The sequence below is a fragment of the Acanthopagrus latus genome, chromosome 22 (genome assembly GCF_904848185.1).
Source record: "Acanthopagrus latus isolate v.2019 chromosome 22, fAcaLat1.1, whole genome shotgun sequence".
Classification (NCBI taxonomy): domain Eukaryota; kingdom Metazoa; phylum Chordata; class Actinopteri; order Spariformes; family Sparidae; genus Acanthopagrus; species Acanthopagrus latus.
Genome location: NC_051060.1, coordinates 23,809,491 through 23,830,054, shown reverse-complemented (window position 1 = coordinate 23,830,054; position 20,564 = coordinate 23,809,491). Strand labels below are relative to the sequence as shown.

Below are 20,564 nucleotides of genomic sequence, written 5' to 3'. Positions count from 1 at the left end.
ACTGACACGTCCTTCAGTCTGTTACAGTCACTCACAACTCTGCCGGCAATAACAACCATCAGAACAACCTCACAGAAGGTAAAATTATCCTTGGAACGTTGTTATTATTACCTAAGGCAACTAAACATGTAGCATTTCCCATATTCTCATTTGCTCTGCTTATCTAAATGTCAGCGTAAGGTTAAATTTGTCTTCTGTCGACAGCTCATGTTTGAAGGTGCCATTTTAATAATGATCCATCAACAGAAATGACTCACAGGCCTGCTGTCCCGACACTACCTGATATCATATCTGCGTGCCCTTGGAACCTCTCATTAGACGACAACTTTTATTTTATTTTGACTTCATTTTAAAGATGTTAGCTTCTTCTGCAGGCTGAAAATCTTCGAGTGCTGCAACAGAATTTTTTTAAAAAAGAAAATCTTGAATTTAACCCGACCACAGATCTTCAGTCTGACCTGCAGCTCAGTCCTGCAGCGGCGGCTTCTGTAATCTTTACGATCGGGGGGACTTAACAATAATAAAAGCGCTTTGTAAGTGGCTTCTGTTTCAGGAGCCTGAAACCCCTCACCACCCGCTGACCTTCCTGAAAGACCCCATAAGGTTAATCCCCAGGCAAATAATTGAATCTTGACCTGGCTATTATTATCTCCCTCTAAGCGTTCCACTCTGCAGGAAGCTGACCTCGTAAAAAGCCCCCGGGCCTCCTTCTGCTTCCCCCCACCACTAATGGACACACACACCCACACACACTCGGCGTTACAACACTTTCGTCCTTGTACAGCTTCGCCGACACAGACGGCCACAAACATCTTTGTCCACGTCAGAGAAAACACACACATGCACACACACACACATACACACACTCGACCGCCTGGAGGCAGATCGAACACAGGATGAAATACAAACCTACATAACACAGTTACAAGGTGACAATGACACACACGCGCAGATGACAGATATACAGTACACTGACCCCCATCGTACACACACACACACACACACACAGTCTGAGAGGGAGGAGCGCAGCATCGTCTGCCAGTGGGTGGTAGGAGCTGTGTCTAAAGCGATCTCACAGACCCGTGACTGCTGCGAGAATGAAATCACACCTGGCACAGGCCACCAACTGGTCCGGCCCCGACACACACACACACACACACACACACACACATACAGATGCTTTTTTTTTTTTTACACAATCAAAAAGCACACTCGACTAGTCAAAGCAGGCTTTGACCACACTTGCCGAACGTACGTCTCGCACATTCGCATGTACACGCCGTCAGACACCATCTGCACATGTCCACCGGTGGTCTCGGGCTTCATGGTCCTCTGGTTCTTTTAGTAATTAATTGAAATTCTCATCGCTCCTGAGGGAGAGAGGGAGGTGCATGTTTGAGGTCTCGGAGGAAAGATAAAACAGGAGGAGAGAAACGAGCGTGAGAGGCCCTCACACACAACCTCGACTGCTCTCCAACACGTTAACGTGGACGCACACACACGTCTCGTAAATCTCATCCCTGACCCAAATTCAGCAATGGGATGCAGCTAAGTACATTTACTCAGGGACTGTGCTTACTTCTTAACATTTAAGGCGACTGCGCATCACGCTGTATTTCCATTTCCTGCCATTTTTTGCTGTCACAACATCTTGTAGCCAAATGTATCCAGTCAGTCGAGAGCAGGATCTTTATATCTGCTGCTGTTTCTGGCGATCAGGGCAGCACGTTAATGTGGTGACGTAGAGAGGAGGAGGAGGAATGCTAACTGAGGCTACTCGGATCGCTAACACTTTAGCGGTGGGCTAAAAGGTTAGAGAAGCGAGCTCGTAACGCCGGTTTCAAATCCTCTGATCTGCATGTTAAATCAGAGACGACCTTCAGCAAGGCCCCTCAACCCTGACTGGGTCCAGTGGAGCTGCTCGGTGGCCCACAGATCAGACTGTCATTGTACTGAGCAGCTTCCAGGTGTGAATGTGAACGTCTTCTCTGAATAAAAAAAGGTTAAAAATATATGCAGGTTGCTGCTGCGTCAGCCTGAAAAGTACGTTTAGTAATTAATTTATTAGAGCCTGAAGGATATCAGGTTTTTTTTGTTGCCAAAGTCTATAAATTCCAGTGTACACAGCAGCACACAGCAGCTGACACTTCTGAAGTCTTGAGCCATTTTCGATCAATAACATCTGCTAACACAGAGCAGCTACATGCTGTCACACTGATACTTTACAAGTCACGGCTGGCAGAAATCAAACAAGGCAGCAGCTCTTTATGATTACTGTGAAGCTGCTCTACAGTGAATCTCAGCGTGAGGCTCAAACGCAATTTACCTACATCATCGAGCTAATTAGCTTCCACGCTGCCAAATGTGAACGGTTCAGTTTTACCTGCGTTCGAGGGTTCAATAGGAGCTCGACCGTGTTGTGACTGAGCCGCTCAATGTAAATGAAACACCATCATGGAGTGTGTTAATTGGGTGCTGGGTCACCGTTTGGTACCACGGCCTCCTCAGTGTGCAATTTCCCGACTGGTTCATGCTGCGGTTTCTGTTCTCTGGGCCCACAAAACCCGTCGGTACCGGCTCCTGCCCTGTGAAAGGAGGCGTTGGAGGAAGTCTCCGGCCTCAGAGCAGGTTTGAACGATCTGCTGCTGTGAGGTGTGGTGGATCTAATCGTTGCCAGGAAAAGTCCAACACCTGACGGTAATACAGCACCTCAGTATTCAAGCACCTTGATTTTTCTTTTTGACACATTTTGAGGCTTTACTCCGGAAATTAAAGTGGATTTATTTTTTATTACCAGTGAGAGACGCACCAGTGCTGTGTGGCAACGGTCATGACTGGATAAAAACTACTTAAGCGCTGGTATAAGGTCAGAGAAATGGATATCAAGAGAGGAATACTATCACAGAGCCCTGAGAGAGTTCAGATACAGAACTGTGAAGAGGTACAGACCACCTAAGGAGAGGCCTCGAGTAGTTTCTGTGTCATGATTTCAGCAGCATTAGACAGTTGGAAAAAGGAAAAAGAAAAAAAAATAAAACAGGGAAATACCCAGACTCCTCCTGGTAGTCCGTCCAACCTGAACAGCCAGCCAAGAAAGACCTCAGTCAGGGAGGTAAACCAAGAACCCAAGCAGCTGTCTGACAGAACTACAGAGCTGCTTGATGTCACAGGAGGTGTTGCTGGAAGAGCCACAGTCGACGCGACACTCTCTGAAGCTGAGCTGTGCAGCAGAGTGGCCAGGAGGGAGCCACTTCCAGGTGAAGAGGTTAAGGCAGCAGCCTGGACATGGCAAAAAAAAAGGCACTCAAGAGACTCTTGAAGGGAGCAAGAGGCAGAGTCTGTTCTGATGAGATGGAAACTGAACTGTCAGCCGTAAAACAAAGCTCTCCGTCAGGCGGAAACCGAGCACAGCTCATTACCCGTCTAATAGCACTCCTGCCGTGAAGCGTGGTGGTGGCAGCGTCATGCTGTGGAGGGCCCTTTTCAGCAGAAGGGACCGGGAGTCTTGTAACGATGGTGGGAACAATGAATGAAACTAATTTTCTCCGAGAACTTGTCCCCAAAGAGTGCCAAAACCATAGATGAGCTGCGACCGCTTGTGTTCTGACAGCCAATTCGGCACTGGAGTTGCTTCATAAACAGGGCTGCCAAGGTCCTGTAAGAAACCCAATAGTGGACGGAATTGAAATCCGTTGAAAATTCAGCATGATGACTTGACAATGTGACTGAGCTCTGGCTTCCCACCGGGAGACTGAACGAATTCCAAAACCTTGATGGTTCTTGTACGGAGTATTTAGTTGCATCTCGGTGCCGTAAATCACATGCCTTTATTCCAGTCGGTCTGGCGGTTGGGTGGTCGGCCCACCACTTACAAACATCGGATGGATTGGTGTGAAATTCTTTGCGACTGGACTTGTCATTTTTGGTTTATTCGTGTAATAGCTCAACAACTATTGGATGGATTGTCTTGGAAGAAGGAAGAGGTACCTCAGACGATGACTCCCACTGACTTTTGTGATCCACTTCTTGTTCCTGAAACTCAGCCAGCACATCAAAATGTTTGTTCATCCAGCAAAATATCAGTTTTCACTCGACTAAATATTGTTCAGTCATTCGTGGTCCCCTGAGACCACCAACAAGTTGTTCGGTGGTTCAGAGTGAAATTCGGTGGAAACATTTGTGGTCTCTATGAAATCTGGTGTTTAGCTTTATACTTCAGTTATGGCCGCCCTCGTCAGCGGCTTTACACTTCTAGTTTGGTGCTAGTTTCTCCTCCAGCGTCAACTCTTGATGCGGCCCTCTGGTGCAGACGTATAAAGAGGTAGAATCGCCCAGTTGGGGAAGTTGGATGGGTCATCACTGGATTTCCCCTCCTGATTCCATTGTTAGCTTCAAAACTTACATGACCGACACCATGTATGTTACATGACACTCGTCTCACTTAGGTTACATTATCACTTACCTGAACGTAGTAATTTTAACCCAAAGCATGACTCTTATCCTAAACCTAACCAAACCACAACTGTTTTCACATCAACAGCAGTCTAAAAGCCATAATATGTTGTCAAATGTGATAGCTTTATTCTGAAAGATTAACTGGTGTTGCACTTACATATTATTGCTAATTCAGGTCCAAAACAGATGCTAGGAGGTTCGGTAGAGCGCCATAGTTTGAATCTTAAGGCCACTGACCAAGCTGCTATTTATATGGTGGCACCTCATTTGATTTGTCAGAGACTTTGTTTGATATTTGTAAGAGTTTGAGTCGCTTCATAATATACACAGCTACACTAGCATGGTTTATTCCTTTCCGAATTAAGACTCCAGTACCACAAAATGCAGCAGTGATCCAGTATGTTGAACACTGACACTCGAGCTCTGTTACACCTAATTTCCACCAGATACGCGTCTGCTGCGTTATGGCTCTGATCCGGTTTTGCTCCACTGTCCGGTAACCCCCACCGGTTGCGTTTTGAGTCCGGGGTTATTATCGGGCACTTGACATGTTACCCAGAGACACAGAAGCAAAGTGACAGTGATGAGCTGAGTGTCTTCCATCTGAGCTAAGATCAAACCAGACTGTGGGGGAAGATGTCAGCGTCCTGTTCAGCGCACATGCAGTCATTAATGTGTAGATACATACGCTCACATGTATGCATTCAAATTCAGCATCTACGGTACGTATCAGTGCACAGGCACATGCATAAAATCACCATGTTTCATTCCTTCTGCAGCCATTAGATCGGAGGAAACACTGACAGCTGTTTCATGGAATAGTGGCCACATTTAGTTTTGCATGATTAATGTGGTTAACCCATATAAAGCTGGAATATTCAAAGCTGTTCAATTAGAAACAGAAACAAACTCACCTGACCAACGGAGACAAATATAAACCCAATACTGCATCAGCTAATACCCCTTATTTTCATTAATCATCCATTATCTCGTTCTCCTCAAGTATCATCAGGAGACGAGCAGAGGAGGAATACAAATTAGACCATCCAATAAGATGAAGCCAAATGTGCTCACCATGTATATCTTCTCTTCAAAAACTAATTGCAACAAATGGCTTACTAACCTCGATAAATATTTAACGGCTGCGATGTGTTGTAGTCTTCGAGCCGGGACTCAAAAACGAGCAGGCTTTTTGCGAATACGTTTAAAGCGCATTCGCAGAGGATTAGAAATATTCCTTTAAAGTTAAAGTTCAAAGCCGGTTGAGAAAAAAACCAAAACACATAAAGGATGTTTGAACAAGATGAAGAGTTTCCACTTTAGAGGAGTGAAAGTTGTGAGATCATAAACAACTGGATGAAACACAAGCACACACACCCGCTAATGAAAGCTGGATTATGAGTGTTTGAAAGCAGAACATTTGTTAATGACCAACAAACAGTCAGTTCTAGTGATTACATTTCTTTCTGAACAACCTAATTATATGTCAGGGATTTAAATGAATATGATTGAATTATTCATATACGAAAAAATAACGTGTTCTCAGTCTCAACTTGTCAAATTCGTCAGTTTGCTCGGTGCCATTGGTTCTACCTAGACGACTTTATCCAGACATCCGGCGACACGCTGGAGAGACTTCAGAAAGCTGCTGGTTGATCGAGCTTGTAAATAAAGGCTGCTTCGGGTCTCCTGTGAATCTACCTCAAATAGAATTTCCATCACGACTCTGGGTCGAGTCGGCCGCCATCCCAAGGTGTCAGTTTTTGACGAAATCATCTTTTCTGAGAAACATCATCTTTAAGCTTCAAACTGTGACGCTCTACCTAGCTCTGTTGCGTCAGGCATGGAGATGAAGGGCTCTGCAGTCAAGTTAGCATCAATATTTCATACGCTTCATCTGGTTAGACTTTCAAAACAAAGCTTGCTGATGAACACAGCCGGTGTTGACATGTTGTGAATTCTGGACTTGGTTGCGTGGGAAAGTGCGTATTATTATACTATAATATATATGTCATAAATACATAAATCAGAAGTCTTCACAGCGGTGATCTTTGACGTTAGCATCATCGTTCTGCCCGACAACTCTACTGGTCCTGTAAATGTAAATGCACAGATGTCAGATATTAGCTTTCTGTTGTATTAATAAGAGAAAATGTAACAAGAGAAAATAAAAACACACAATAAAATGACAGTACATGAAGGATGAAGCCAGTCTTCAAAAACCTATAGACTGTAATCTGTTGTCCCGAGTCTCTGTGGTGAACAGAATCCATACACTTTATCTCTTGAGGCCCTTGAGGTGCTAACAGTGAGTAATCATCAGCCCAGAGGCCATGTTGGCTCTATGCGGTGTAAATATGAAGAAACTGGAGTCACATGATATCACGCACACCATCAGCGACATGTGATTTGCTCTCAGAGGGCAGAACGTCCTCTCCACACGTCATAATGTTGAATACATAATAGTGTAGAAACACTTGTCAGCAGTGTTTTAACACACACATCTTCTATTTCAAACCTTTCAAATATGATCTTCTGAAGTAGCCTATAATAATAACAATAATAATACTTTTAGCCTGTCCGAGTCTCCAACAGTGGCATTAATGGATAGATATTGCAATTGAATTACATGGATAAGGACGCCATTATATTTCTTTCTGTGAGAGATGAGTCACTTAATTCTCTTTGGCTGCTGGTCACTTAATTCAGTCTGCGGAAAGAGGAAATGATTTCATTATCTAAAAAATGATGGCACATTAACCGAGATCATTGCAGGAGAGTAATTCCAGGAAGACAGGGCTGTTATTTTTACTCTTCAGATAGCATGGAAAAAGTATATTATTTATTGCTGTATGAAAAAAAAGAAGAAGAAGAAGAAAAGTGTGTTATACTGTCCATAAAGAATGATACCCAGCACCACTGGGACCCCCTGCAGAAGTCTGCAGTCACATTATCTCCCATAATTCATAAAACTCTCCTGCTTTGAAGTACTCCCACCTGTTTTCTCTCCCCTGGTGCTTTTCCCCTCCCCGTCATCCTCATCCTCGTCCTTCCTCCGGGGACTCTAGCTTTAATGTCCTGTCTCATCTCTCAGGGTTTCGGATGCGCTTTTACATTTGGTATTCACCGTGAAACCGATCGCCCACGTGTGCCGACCTTGCATCAGACCTGCTCTGCCTGGTAAGGCAGCCCAGCCTTGCCTGGAATGCCAAACGCTGCAGGCAGCGTGTGACCCTGGGAGGTGTCGTTTTTTTAGAAAAGAGCAAACTATTATCTGCATGTGTGTGTGTACGCTCACCCCCCCATGTGCCTCTGCCACTGAACTGCGTGCCAAGGTTCATCATTTTGGCACGACTTAAATATTAAATGTTGGGCAGTGCTGGGATTGCGATCGGCTTATTTGCATCTCAGTCGCAGTCAGAAGCTGCAGATCTGAAAATAATTGCTCTCCCAAATGTCAGCGCAGTTGTAGTATCAGAATTGAATGAACTAGGTAACCTAGTTCTCCGTTCAATATAAATAATCGGATATTAAATTCTACGGCCGCGGCGGAGTCACACGGTGGGCTGAGTGATGTGTCAGGTCAAAAACACTCGGAGGACGAGGACGTTTCAAAGGCCAGTTAATGCAGCGCTGCTTCACTTCTGTGTACACGTGAAGTTACTGCGTGAACATGTAGCCTGCTGTCATGTTGTTTTCTTAGCTGTGCTAGCAGCGCGGCTCACTGTCGGGCTGCTGATCCACTGCTTCATATCAAGTAGACAATTAGATTGAAGTTGTACGAGCTGGAAGGTTTTAACAACTTAAACTTTATCTGGACATTTTGTAGTAATTGGTTTCCTTGATTGTTGTAAGTCACTGTGTTGGGTTCAGGGTGTAGATTTCTCCTAAATGTCACTTCTTACAAACTCCACGACATCATCAGGTTGTTTTTTCTCCATCGTCATCATGCGGTCTTCACAGGCTGAGTTTATCTTCTAATTACAAGTGAACTCAGCTTAATTTAACTTTAACATCAGCGCATTAGCATTTTCACCATCAGCATGTCGTCATGATGTTGTTAGCGTCTGCCATAGAATTCACAGATGCCTTAGTGCGGCCTCGCGGAGCCGCTAGCACGGCAGCAGAGTCTAAGTCTGGTTGCCATTTAGCCCTTTTTGCTTCATCTGACAGACAACTATTTGCCCTCAAGATGGAACCAACAGCGAGACACCTCCCCGCGCTGCAGCTCCATTACCAGCTATTTGGAGCCGACCACCAAACACCTCATCATCGTCGCTGCCTTAACTGTGATTAATGTGCTTTGCCCTGCTGGGGTTAAAACAACCGCAGCGCGCGCCATTTATTGGCTTGCCCTACGTGTTTGTTGACAAGCTGTCTGGGACACACTTAACATATCATCCAGCATGAAGTGGAGGTTTGCATGGCAGCTACTTCGGGGTCAAGAGGTCAACTTATTACATTACCATCTTTTAACAATGAAGCTTCCTCCGACAGACAAATAGACACGGGCATGGAAAGCATCATCGTAAGCGCCGCGCGTTGCGGCTTCACGGGATACTGCACCATCGCCAGCAGCTGCAGAGAGACGTGACGCTGTGGAAGCCTATCGGGGAGCGAGGGAGAGGAATGTGGGATGGTAATCAGAAACACATGCCGGTGAGTGAGAGGGCCCTGACTGCTGAGGGAGGATACCAAGAGACAAACATAGCGCTGCACTCGGACGCACACACTGACTCATGCACACACAAAGGGCTTTGTGAAAACATACCTAAAGACGGAGATGTAGGACATGTCATTTATTCTGCCTGAGTCCTGCTCCCTCCACTGCAGGATTCCAGCTCAAACCCAACACAGCGCGGGGAGGAAAAAGGGGAACACAGCCGGCCTGCTTGGGATTTAGCAATAAGGAGCAGTCAGAAATGATAAAGTGCGGATACATGTTCATTTGACATTAAGAATAGTAGCTGTTTCTCCCTCGCTGCCGCCGCAGCTACAGCCATCCTCGCCCTCGACAAACCGCGAGGCCCGTGCTATATATACAGGCAGGAGAGGCACTACAAAAAAAAAAAAAAAAAGGCCCGGTCATCAGTCATTTCCCTGAGATGGGCCCTTTGGCATGTGTAACAGAGTTAAAACTCCGCGTACATGCCGACTTTATGCGCTGACAACAAAAGCAAATTGCCTGAATAATGCCAAGCAATAACAGTTTAATTATTATGTAACAAAGGCTGGACGTTGTAAGTAAAACCCACTCAATAAATACACAAAAAGCACACATAAAGAAAACCGGCAACGTTGTATTTCTTTTTTTAATTCCATTTTTGTTCGTTTATCACCTACTGTAAATTGTTATTTATAGTGTTACGCAGCCTTTTCCAAAATTGGACACAGCTAATTTTATTTCCCGGGCTACTAAGCTTAACGATAAAATGGGCCTGGAATTTATGGTCGTTTCCACCGGCTAACCAGACCGGTCCAATAACGGTATCAATCAGGGAGGAAGCTGCTGCAAGGCCAGTGCTTCTGGAATTAAGACTCTGCTCCTGACTGCACGGCTCCCGAGTGTCGAGCTGCAATTACATCCCAGCCTCTCTGTCAGCTCTGCCTCCGCCACGCTTTTGGGACTGACTCTCTCAGCACCGGCCTCAAAAAATTAGCATTTTTAAAATTCTGTCTCAGTACCAGAGGAAACATGCCAATACAATCTGACTATTTTTTTTTTCCACTATTAATTCAATTTTCTCTGTATATGTCTGCTGTAAACACAGGCTTTCTGATGGATGAATGTTGCCTGTATGGGTAGTATTTAATTCAATTTAATATAATTGAATTATTCTGCTCAGGTGGGCAGAGATTGCTGCGTTAATGTAACATAAAATGCTGAACATTGCTGGCTTCATCGAGCTGTTTAAGTGAGGGCTTTTGCAAATGCACACAGAGGTGACTGTTCCGCTTTTACATACGGCTCCGTTCAGTCAGCACAGGACATTTACAGAAAGAGGCTCATACTCCATCGTTATGTGGAGCCAGCATGTAATAATATGCAGGACAACAAGCGTATCCTGTTTCTCTGATGTTACATCGGACATTATTTACATCTTTTTGCCATTAAAGCCTAAATGAAAGACGTCATATCATAAGCAAAACTTATGCTCTCTCCCTCTTCTCTTCTAGTGAATCTCCCCATAAATGTTCTCATCGATTTAAATATTTATAAGTAGCAAATTGTCTTTGTAGTTGTTTTACATTTCTTTGTTTCTATTTACATTTACACTCTTTGTATCCGTTTAGATGTCATTTTGTGTCTCTTTGTTGTTGTTATGAATCTCTTTGAAGTCATTATTAATCTCTTTGATGTCATTTTATGTCTCTTTGTTGTTGTTTTGCGTCTTTGTTGTCGTTATGAATCTCTTTGAAGACATTTTGCATCTCTTTGTTGTCATTTTTTGTCTTTTTGTTGTCATTATGAATCTCCTTGTTGTCATTATGAATCTCTTTGAAGTCATTTCGTGTCTCTTTGAAGTCATTTTATGTCTCTTTGTTGTTGTTTTGTGTCTCTCGGTTATTGTTTTGTGTGTAGTTGTTGTCGTTATACATCTCTTTGAAGTCATTTGTGTCTCATTGTTGTCATTATGCATCTCTTTGTATTCGTTTCATTGACTTTCCAACAAGGAATGTAAAAACAGACCCATTCGGCCCTGTTTGATAATCCATTTGTGCATTTCATTCATGCAGTTGGTGTGAAAGAAGAAGCCATATTATTTATAAAAAGTTAAAAAGAAAAAAAAAAAAAAACACTTATACTCTGCATCACAAGAGAGAAGGTTTTTTTAAATTATAGATTAATGTGAAAAGAAGCATTGTCTCTATGTTAAAGAAAAGAGACGACAGGTGAACTTTTCAACAGAGTCTAAATCAGCTTTTAGAACGTGTGTGTGAATATAATTCGGCTGGTGATCCGTCCGTCCAGGTGATTTTTGCTAGTTGGCATCTGATTCAAGTCTTTATTGAGTTTTTAGTGCGTGATGCATCCAAAGTATTACTGTGCTCGGTGGAAACTGAAGAAATCTCTCAGTTGTTTAGAAAAGCTTCTGTTTCTGATTGAGTGGGTTAATGATCGGAGGAATATAATCTGCTTTATAAACCCTGAATCATTGTATTTTATCTGAGTTGTTGTTGTTCAGGGAATAATTGCTTTTTCTTTCTGTCTTTCTTTCTGTCTTTCTTTCTGTCTTTCTTTCTTTCTGTCTTTCTTTCTTTCTTTCTTTCTTTCTTTCTTTCTTTCTTTCTTTCTTTCTTTCTTTTCATATCTAAGTTGTTAGAATAGGGAATGATCAGTGTTTATTTGATGTTGATATTAATGACCATGTCTGAGTAAACTGTGGTTTCCTGGGTAGTTGAGGCGAGTCAGTTTCTGACCAGGAGGAGGGGATGTGAGGGGGGAAAGTATGAAAACTGCCTCAATGATGGTTTCAGTATTTCCACCTACTGCCGTAAGTCCATAATCGTCATAAGCCGTGTGTTGGTTGATGACTTGTGTGTAGGAGTTAGTGTTCCTTGAGTTTCTAGAAATACTTGAGTGGTCAGTGTTTCCTTTGAGCGCAGGAGATAGAACGTTAGACATTTTACACATTAATCAAGAGAACAAGACACAATTAAACTTCCTGGGTGGTCTAATTAATCTGGCCTCATTTCTGAAAGAGTTACTACACAGCTTTTGAAAATCTTTGTGTGCTCACATTACTGTGTAGCGTGCTTTTTTAAATTAATGACAGGATTAATAGAGCAATCTTTAAACAGGCGATGTTTTCTGCGGTGATTAAAGGAACAGAGAAGAAGTTAGCTTGGACCGTAGCTCCTGTTTTATTAGGAATATTTTTTTTACATTTCATATTTCTTCTCTCTACATGACTACTGCTCCTGTGACAAATATAACCTTCCAGCTTTCTCAAAAGAGTGCCTTGTGCTGTTTTCTCTATCAGAAAATATGTCGTCCTAACTTTTACCCTGAAATTACCTCTGCGGCGACCAGTGGGCCGGTGAAGACGCTGCTGTAGCCTTGCAAAAAAGTAAGCTGCTGGCTTTTGTTCTGCTTCAGTCTAAGCAGACTGGGCACAGACATGCAGCCCTGCGAATGGCCAAGTCCAGATTTGGTACTTAATGAGGTGCGGCGTAGCGCAGCATCAAGACTGTGGACATGAATTGGGTCTGAGGGTGAAATAACATAAACAGATCACGCTCGAGCGCTGTGATAACTTGATCTTCTATTACATTAGAGCCGCCTGAGGTGAATTGGTTTCTACAGTGTTTGTGGTGAATTGTCTGGTTATTACTTTAGCATGATCATCCCAAAGATCTCATAATAGCACTTGATAAAAGTATTTTTCTCCACAGGAGTTTTCATAGCAGAAGTGGGGGACGGAGTGTTTCTACGCTCAGTTCATCCCCTGGGGGAGACGATTTGGCGAGAAGATACACATCTGGAGCAGAAGCCATGTTGAACTATTGCAAATTGCTTGCATTTTTTTTTTTTTACTGCTGTATATTTCCTCTGGGAGCATTTTCCACTATTCAACAGAGAGAAGTTTTTTTTTTTTACAAGGATTCAGTAATAAGCTACTGTATCTGGTTTCTATTTGTTAGCGTTAGCTTGGTTGAAAACTCATAATGCCCAAATTGATATTGATGTGTAAACTGTTCATGCTACTATATACATGTGCACAGATTTAAATCATGAATAAACTAAATGTAAATGTAAATATTTGAAAACTTGCACAACCCCTCACTCACACAGTGATTGTCCATCTTAGGGTGACTAGCGTGCAGCATTTTTATTGCTGTAACAGAGTGCACCACGGGCCTTTAGTAAGACTGGAGAATCATCTCCTCTTTTTAGCCTTTCCAAAACAAAAAACAAACACAAGATCAACAATATAACATGCAGATTTATTAGTTTGTTTATATGTTGTAGCACATCAACATGTACATTTGTAGGGTTACATGAAAAAAAAAATGATTTGTTCAGACTGTAGCATGACCACAGTTTATTTCCAAAGGTAAGAGTAGCTAATGCTAACAGCTCACTGCTTTTTACTGGATTAAGTTAAGCATACAAATACATACGGTTAGTATTCTGTAGTGAAAATACAGAAAATAGTACAAGATTGGCAGCTAAACAGGTTTAAAAGTAAGTCTGACCATATGTTGGCCATTCTTTATTATAGGTGTAACATTAAAACTGGCTGTGCAATATGAGAACATTGGTCATAAAGGCTCATTAGCTAGTGAGGATGCTAACTCTTTGCTCAGGGAGTTAGCCGTAGTTTCAGCTAGCAGTGCCATATTACTCCCAGCCCCCACGATGGCTTTCGCAACGGGGGCGACTTCTGACCGGTCCTGTCAGTAAACCAGAACCCAAATGTTCAGTGCTAGCAGGATGCTTGTTATCCTTGGCGCTAACGTTTAACTTACTAATATAATAGGCTAATTATATATGTCATTTCAGACAGCAGATCGATGGCTAGAAAGAAGAACCATGCCTTTTTCTACAATGTAAAATCAAGAGAAGAATTTCAAGAGTTAAATCTAACATTTTGAACAGGCACAGAAACCGCAAGCTAACTTAGCGAATGGTCACGTCGCTCGAGAGTGAAGGATACCAGTGGGATTTAAAATTCAAGGGTTCTTTTCAGCTAAGACCAATGAGAGAGAATTTAGGCTGCTTGGCACCTGTTCCACCTCTTAAATGTCTCGTACTCTGTCTTCTCAGCTCACATGAATGTCAAGGAGAAAAGAGAGGAGTAAGTCGAGAGTCAGAGCGACTCTGTGAGACAGACCAAAGAGGGGAGGCATCCTTGAGGTTGACATCGACGTGGAGAACTAATCTGCCTGCGGGCTGTGATTCAGACCCAAGGTGAGCCCTGTGACATTTTGAGCTGATTAGGAATTTCGCCAGCCTTAGCCTTTTGTGTCGTGTCAACTACTCTGACATTGCATTACGCCGTTTCATTATCATGCAGTCACATCTAATAAGGGCACCGTCCTCCAACCTGGCGAGGAGCGTAAAAAGGCCTCTTTAATGCACGCTGGCCTGAGAGGAGGGGTAAAAAGACAAATCAAGCCTGTAACTGTTAGATAAGTGCGACTGGGCTGTTGGCCCAGAACAAATTGCATTACTGTCACATTATGTCCCTGGTATGCATGAATTAAACACTGACTGGGTAACTCTCAGCCCTCCCTGACTAACTTCCTCTGCGTTTTTATCATTTGTTTTCCATCGGTGAAGAGAGGCAGGCCCATTCACAGGCTTTTCTTCCTCTTTCCATCCTATTTGCATCGGGAACAATCTGACACTTTCACTGCTCAGCTGGTGGAATGTGAGAATTGCACTGGGAGAGGAGTGTGGTCAGTCGATGGCCTTTCTGTGCTGATTCAGACATCGCAAGATGATGAGAGGAGCGTTCTATAGTCGGAGTGACTCCTCAGCCAACACTGCAGCAGTGCGACCAGATATGCATTTTTATTCAGGTCAAATGTCAGCCTCCTCGCCGGCTCTAAGAATAGTGTGTGTGGCTCCAGAAAAGGTCGCTGCGCCCCGTGGTTGGAACGGAAAAAAAAAAGAAAAAAGGCAAGAGGCATTTGGGAGTTGATTTCGCTCCCACTGGCGAGTCTAAGAGCTTTTGTCAAGCCGTGGTGTGTCATGCTCTGACTGACATCTCGTCCAAACAGATTAATGGTGAGATACGTCTGTATCGTCACCCTGGAAAGGAACCGTCTGAGTGGACAAAAGCAGATCAGCCCTCGGGGACGGAGCTGTCTCTGCCCGTCTCATCGTTACAGCCGGCATGTGCCCTCATGTATGCAGACTTGGCTGCTGATGAAGTGGACTGTTTTAGGTGCACAAACAATGCCTGTGTATACTTCGGAGTAAAAAAAAAAAAAAAGTCACATCCTGCATAAGAGTGTGTGTACGAGATATGAATTTTGGCTGACTGTGCCGCAAGAGGGGAAGGACAGAACAATGTCATGAGCCGAAAAACTGAATTTGACTCATCTATATCTGTCTAATTGTTTGTTTCCTGTGCGATGAAGCCAAGAAATGACACAATGAGACAGGAAAGAGGGTGGAGATGGACTCCATTTAGAACACACTCTTTTTTTTTCTATTTAGTAAGGGGAACATGACCTGCTGGCTGCCTTTTGTATGATGAATCGGAATAATGGGATACGCAGACGACCATAAAGCACCAAAATACACTGCTGCACCGGTTTCACATCCACGTCATGTCACCTCTCTCCTCGCTGTCTCTCTGCGTCTCTCGCTCATCCTGCCATAAGCACAGAAAGCTGGCTATTCTTAGCTGACTCCCCCGCAGGTGAATTATGGATGAGATGAAAAGCTCATACTGATATTTGGCTGATCAAGTATCGTGCTAAAATGCCACTTAAAGTGTGATATAGCTCGCTGGGACAGAGAGCGTTTCCTCTCTTCAAAGATGCGCAACAGCATAGACCGACAGCGAGGAGGGAGAGAGAGAGGGAGTCGTATCATGGAGGCGGCTGAACAGGCGAGATATGAGGCAGGCAGTGAGGGTGACAGACAAACAGCCGTGGTCACTGGGGCCAACCAGTGGGGAGAAACACTATCTGGGCGCAGATAATAAGCTGCCGCTTTGCCGGGTTATTGCAGCACGTGCAGAGGCGTATCCCACAGAGACCTCGATTCTCTGTCACTTGAAGGCGCCAACAGCCCGTCAGCGGTGACGCGTGACTCAACCAGGTGTGTCCTATTAATTTGGGAATTTTACGACTCCTTCCTGATTACAGAAACGTCTCCTCGAGAGCCTCGTGGTGAGCGCGCATGCCACGCAGTTGCAGGTAAATGTCTTTCCGTGCGTGCGACGTCCCCGGGTGCTCGTATGAATTATCCCACGCTTACATGTACGTCCCCTTCACAAGGTCATACGCCCAGTTCACCGCGTACGTTATCTGTGAGCGAGACATGATGTATTTCTTCAGGCTTCGCTTAAGTTGCTCGATCTCAAAATCGTGACCTTGAAACATAACAGGATGAACAAGGTTCGGTCTCGGTGGTTTTGTCGCTTGCACACGTTTGCTGTATTGACATTAATCATTTTCAGTGTTTCTGCGTGTATCTCCGCTTCCTGGTGGCTCTGACAGCTCCACACGCTGCAAATTAAGCAAACACCTGCCAGCAGACACATCACAGCTGAACAGAAGAAAACATTCGCACAAATTAGCGGCGCTTAAAAAAGAATACTGCTAAGAAGTCGACCTGCGGATGATTGAGACGTTATCGTTACCTCGACGATCCAAATGTGACAAAATGAGACGAAAACACAGCCGTATACAGAAATGTGCCGCAATTACACACAATCCATCCACGCAACAGCACGTTCATTAACTTTTAATGTTCTCTGTAAAAATAGTTTGTAACTTCATGCCTCCACACCAGCCATGGTTTCAGCCGGAGGCGTTGTGTTTTCAAGCTGTCAGTCCCTGAATGTCTCCTTTCGACCATCAATCTGCTTTGGACTCACAGAAATTGATTAGCTTTCGGTGGTCAAAGTTGAAGAGGTCAGGGTCACTGTGAGCTCACATCTGTCTCATTCTTAATTCTTAATATTTGGCACAAATTTCCACTTTGACTCAGCGATGATGTGATTAGAATTTGCCGGTCGAAGGTCACTGTGACTTCAACCAAACACGTTTTTGCCCATTACTCAAGAACTCTCATGCTAATTATCAGGCTAATTATGAAATTCAACATACAAATTTAAAAAGTATGAAATAATGAAGAGCTGACATTTGATATCCAAACAAGTCAAAGTTCAGCTTCACTCTGACCTCGTGATGTTTTGCAGAAAAAACAAACAAAAAAACACTTTTCTGGTTATTTCTCGACTCCAGACCTCAGGAACAGAAGAGGAGATGTGACCATCATTCAGATTCAGTTGGATCCTGAATCGATGCATTCGTAGCCTCTTTGTGTTTCCATCAGAATCAACTTTTATGGCCAAACATCTGAACACATACAAGGAATCCAACTCTCGTTTCTCTCAGTATGTGAGCTTATTAGTGTTGCTGATATCAGGTGATGCTGTTGCACCGTGTGTCAAAGCTCTCTGCGTCCAAATACAGACACGGTGGTTTTCACTGGATTCACAAAGTTCAATCTAATAAAACTCTTTACAACCTTCACTGCAGTCTGGATTTAAACTAAAACTTCAGGGATACAGTCACAAAGGGAAACTCTTCATATTACAGGTCTGGACTTTTCTTGGTATTTCTTTGAAATGACCTCCAAAGTACCACAGTAACACCCCCATTATTATGAAATGATAATATTCTGCTACTTTCCAACAATTGATGAGTAGCTGGTGATTTATTTTGTACATTTACAGGAAACTTCCAACTGGTTTCTGTCTGACTTCCCCTCAAAAGACCACTGAAGTTAAGTAATACCTTCTAAAGATTTCATGCTGCTGGATTTGTCACTTTTGCATCCAGAGGACAGGAACAGTTCGCTGTGATGTTGAACTCACCGTGTGTTTTGCACGCTCCCTCTAAACTACATGAAGTGTCCAGACGTAACCAGCTGCGGCACACTGTCAGTAGCCTTGGAACGAGTAAAACAGAACTGGATTAAATGTGCATGTTTACAAGAGTCAGACATGAAGGACGCTCACGAGTGTGAGCTGAGAGTCGTTGTCCAAACCATTTGTTCTGTTCTGTTCTGTTCTGTTCTGTCTTGGATAGTTTTCAGTGGCTCGGGCAGCGTCTCACCACGACTGCTGCGTATGTGTGAATTTAATTACCTCTCGGGGGGATTACCTTTGCGGTGATTGCCACTTTCAAAGCGTCCTCGATGCCAAACACAACACGGCCCGTGCAGGTGTGGCCCTCAGCGTTCACAGGGAACGGTCTCGCTGAGCGGAAAGTGTTTGAGCGCTTCCAGCAGGGGTGCTAAAGGAAAATCATCTCAAGCATGAATACTAAATGACCCAGGGCTCACATTGGTACATCTACAAATATGTGCTTGGCCCCGGCCCAGCAGAAAAGAAGTCTCCTGCATGAGATTAGAAAACTGAACAGCTGTAATGGTCCTGACGTTGGATTTGCGAGGTGTCTTTAGCATTGCCGGGATTTGTTTTGATTCCGGGTGTCTGAAAAAAAAAATCACCCTTTTCTCTCTGGGAAAGAAATGGATTTGCGGATACTCCGCGGGGGCTGCTAGATCACTGTCAGATGTGACACCGTGTAAGCTGCTGTTTGTTTTCACAGCTTCTTTTCATAGCCGATGAGTATGCTACGACATGACAGATAGCGGGGAGAACATCAGTGCAGTGTGCCCTTCAGAGATGTCCCTTGGAAATAAGTGTTTGTAAGCTACACGGAGGGAGACGGAGCTCCTTCATGCTCGCTCCGACTGCACTTTAATGTTTCCACAATGTAACACGTGTTTTTCTCCTGCTGAAATAAATCACACATTTATACTGTAAAGCTGCTCCGCTCGCTCAGGTAGAACCCAACTGCTCTGGGACCACTTACTCATTCAGCTTCTGAGTTACTGCCACCGGACACGATGAAATTTACCCTCTAAAAACTAATAATCTAAACACACAGGCAGCAGTGGAAGTCATAGGATCTAAATGAATCCATGCGGGGAAAAAAAAAAGAAAAAATTTCCAGCCACCGAGCTGTGTAAATGTATCCGCAGCCAAAATCACTTTGGCCCTTGCCATCCAGGTTATTTACGAGCTCTCATTAGCAAATGACTTTCACACAGGCCTGTATACTGTATCCTCTCTCTGCTCTCACTTCATACTGTAAAAAAGAAAAAATCCACAGAATTAATGTGCCGGAAAATATAGTCGTAATAAAAAAAAGTGTTGCGAGCTCGCGTGCTGCCGCCAAAAACCCGCTCGCCCCCATTCACTCAAATCAGCACAATTAACCTGCAGGAGAGAACGCAGCGTTTTAATTCATTACCGCCCACAGCACGACAATGGATGTCTGTTCTGCGAGGCTGCGTTCAGGAGCCGCAGACCGACGGCGATTCTTACAGTGGTGTCGTGGCTTTGGCTTGACTCGAAACCGACACAGGCTGCTGGCTTGCAAACGGTGCCGATAAAATATGAACAAAAGGCGCGGCGAGATCTTCATTTCTACATGAAATCGGTGCTTTAGGTTTGTTTACAGATCAGCCCAAAGCTCCAAACTTTCCTCAGTGCCCGGCAGTGCATCAGCCTTATCACAGGTGATGCCATCTGGCGAGTCGGGGCGAGTGATTGAGTGACTGCTGAGTGTATGGCATATTGCCGCCTGGCAGGTGGATACATTAAAGCCGTCCCGGGAGAGTCAGCAGTAGCTGCAGCGCTCTCCCTCCGCCTCGGCTGACATCCTCAGGACGCGCCAGTCGAAGCATGCATCACTTCTGGAGCAGGTTCGCACGTCGTCATCTGTACGCAGTGACAAGAGAGCTGCTGTGGGAGAACATACTGTCATACATGATACACATGCAGCATGCTGCTCGGAGACAATAGCAGGGCTCAAACAGGGAGGACAGGGAGTTATGACGTCTGTGTGCAGCCATCATTAAGGAGCAGGGTCCAGGCTTGCACCGGGTGGTACTGTGGAGAGAACAAGCCGGCGCCGCAGAACAGCCTGCTAGATTGACCCGCTTGGGAAATTACTGGACTGATGATGTCTTATGTCATATGTATGTGTCACTTTAGTAGAACTCAAAAGCTTTTTCTTTTGTTTTTGTGTTTTAGTCCCCACAGGACCTCCATCAGCTGGGATGTGATGTTAGAAGCAGGTATATTAAAGGTTGAGTGTGCAGGATTATGAGGCAACTATTGGTGAAAATGTATGAAAGTGTACTATCGCTTGAAAACCAGAAATTTAGCATTTCTGTTGTGTTGGAATACAACTTTTATACACAGGGTTGTGACAGATATTTGTTTTTTGTTTAAACGAAGTGCAGTGGATGGGTTTGCTCTCCAGTGGATGTTGTGCTGTCGTGTTTCAACAGTAGCCCTGAATGGACAATCCAGATACTGGCTCGAGAGAAAACCTTTCTG

General features: G+C 44.1%; 1 long non-coding RNA gene across 2 annotated transcripts; it reads left to right on the top strand.

Annotated features, from left to right (window-relative positions):
- Window positions 1-8,348: 8,348 nt before the first annotated feature.
- Window positions 8,349-20,293, top strand: LOC119012635. Of its 2 annotated transcripts, none has more exons than XR_005072543.1 (3): window positions 8,349-9,114; window positions 14,228-14,371; window positions 20,256-20,293. It is a non-coding gene; the product is annotated as an uncharacterized LOC119012635 (long non-coding RNA). The 2 variants fall into 2 exon arrangements; XR_005072544.1 differs by lacking the exon at window positions 8,349-9,114 and adding an exon at window positions 13,258-13,514.
- Window positions 20,294-20,564: the final 271 nt, after the last annotated feature.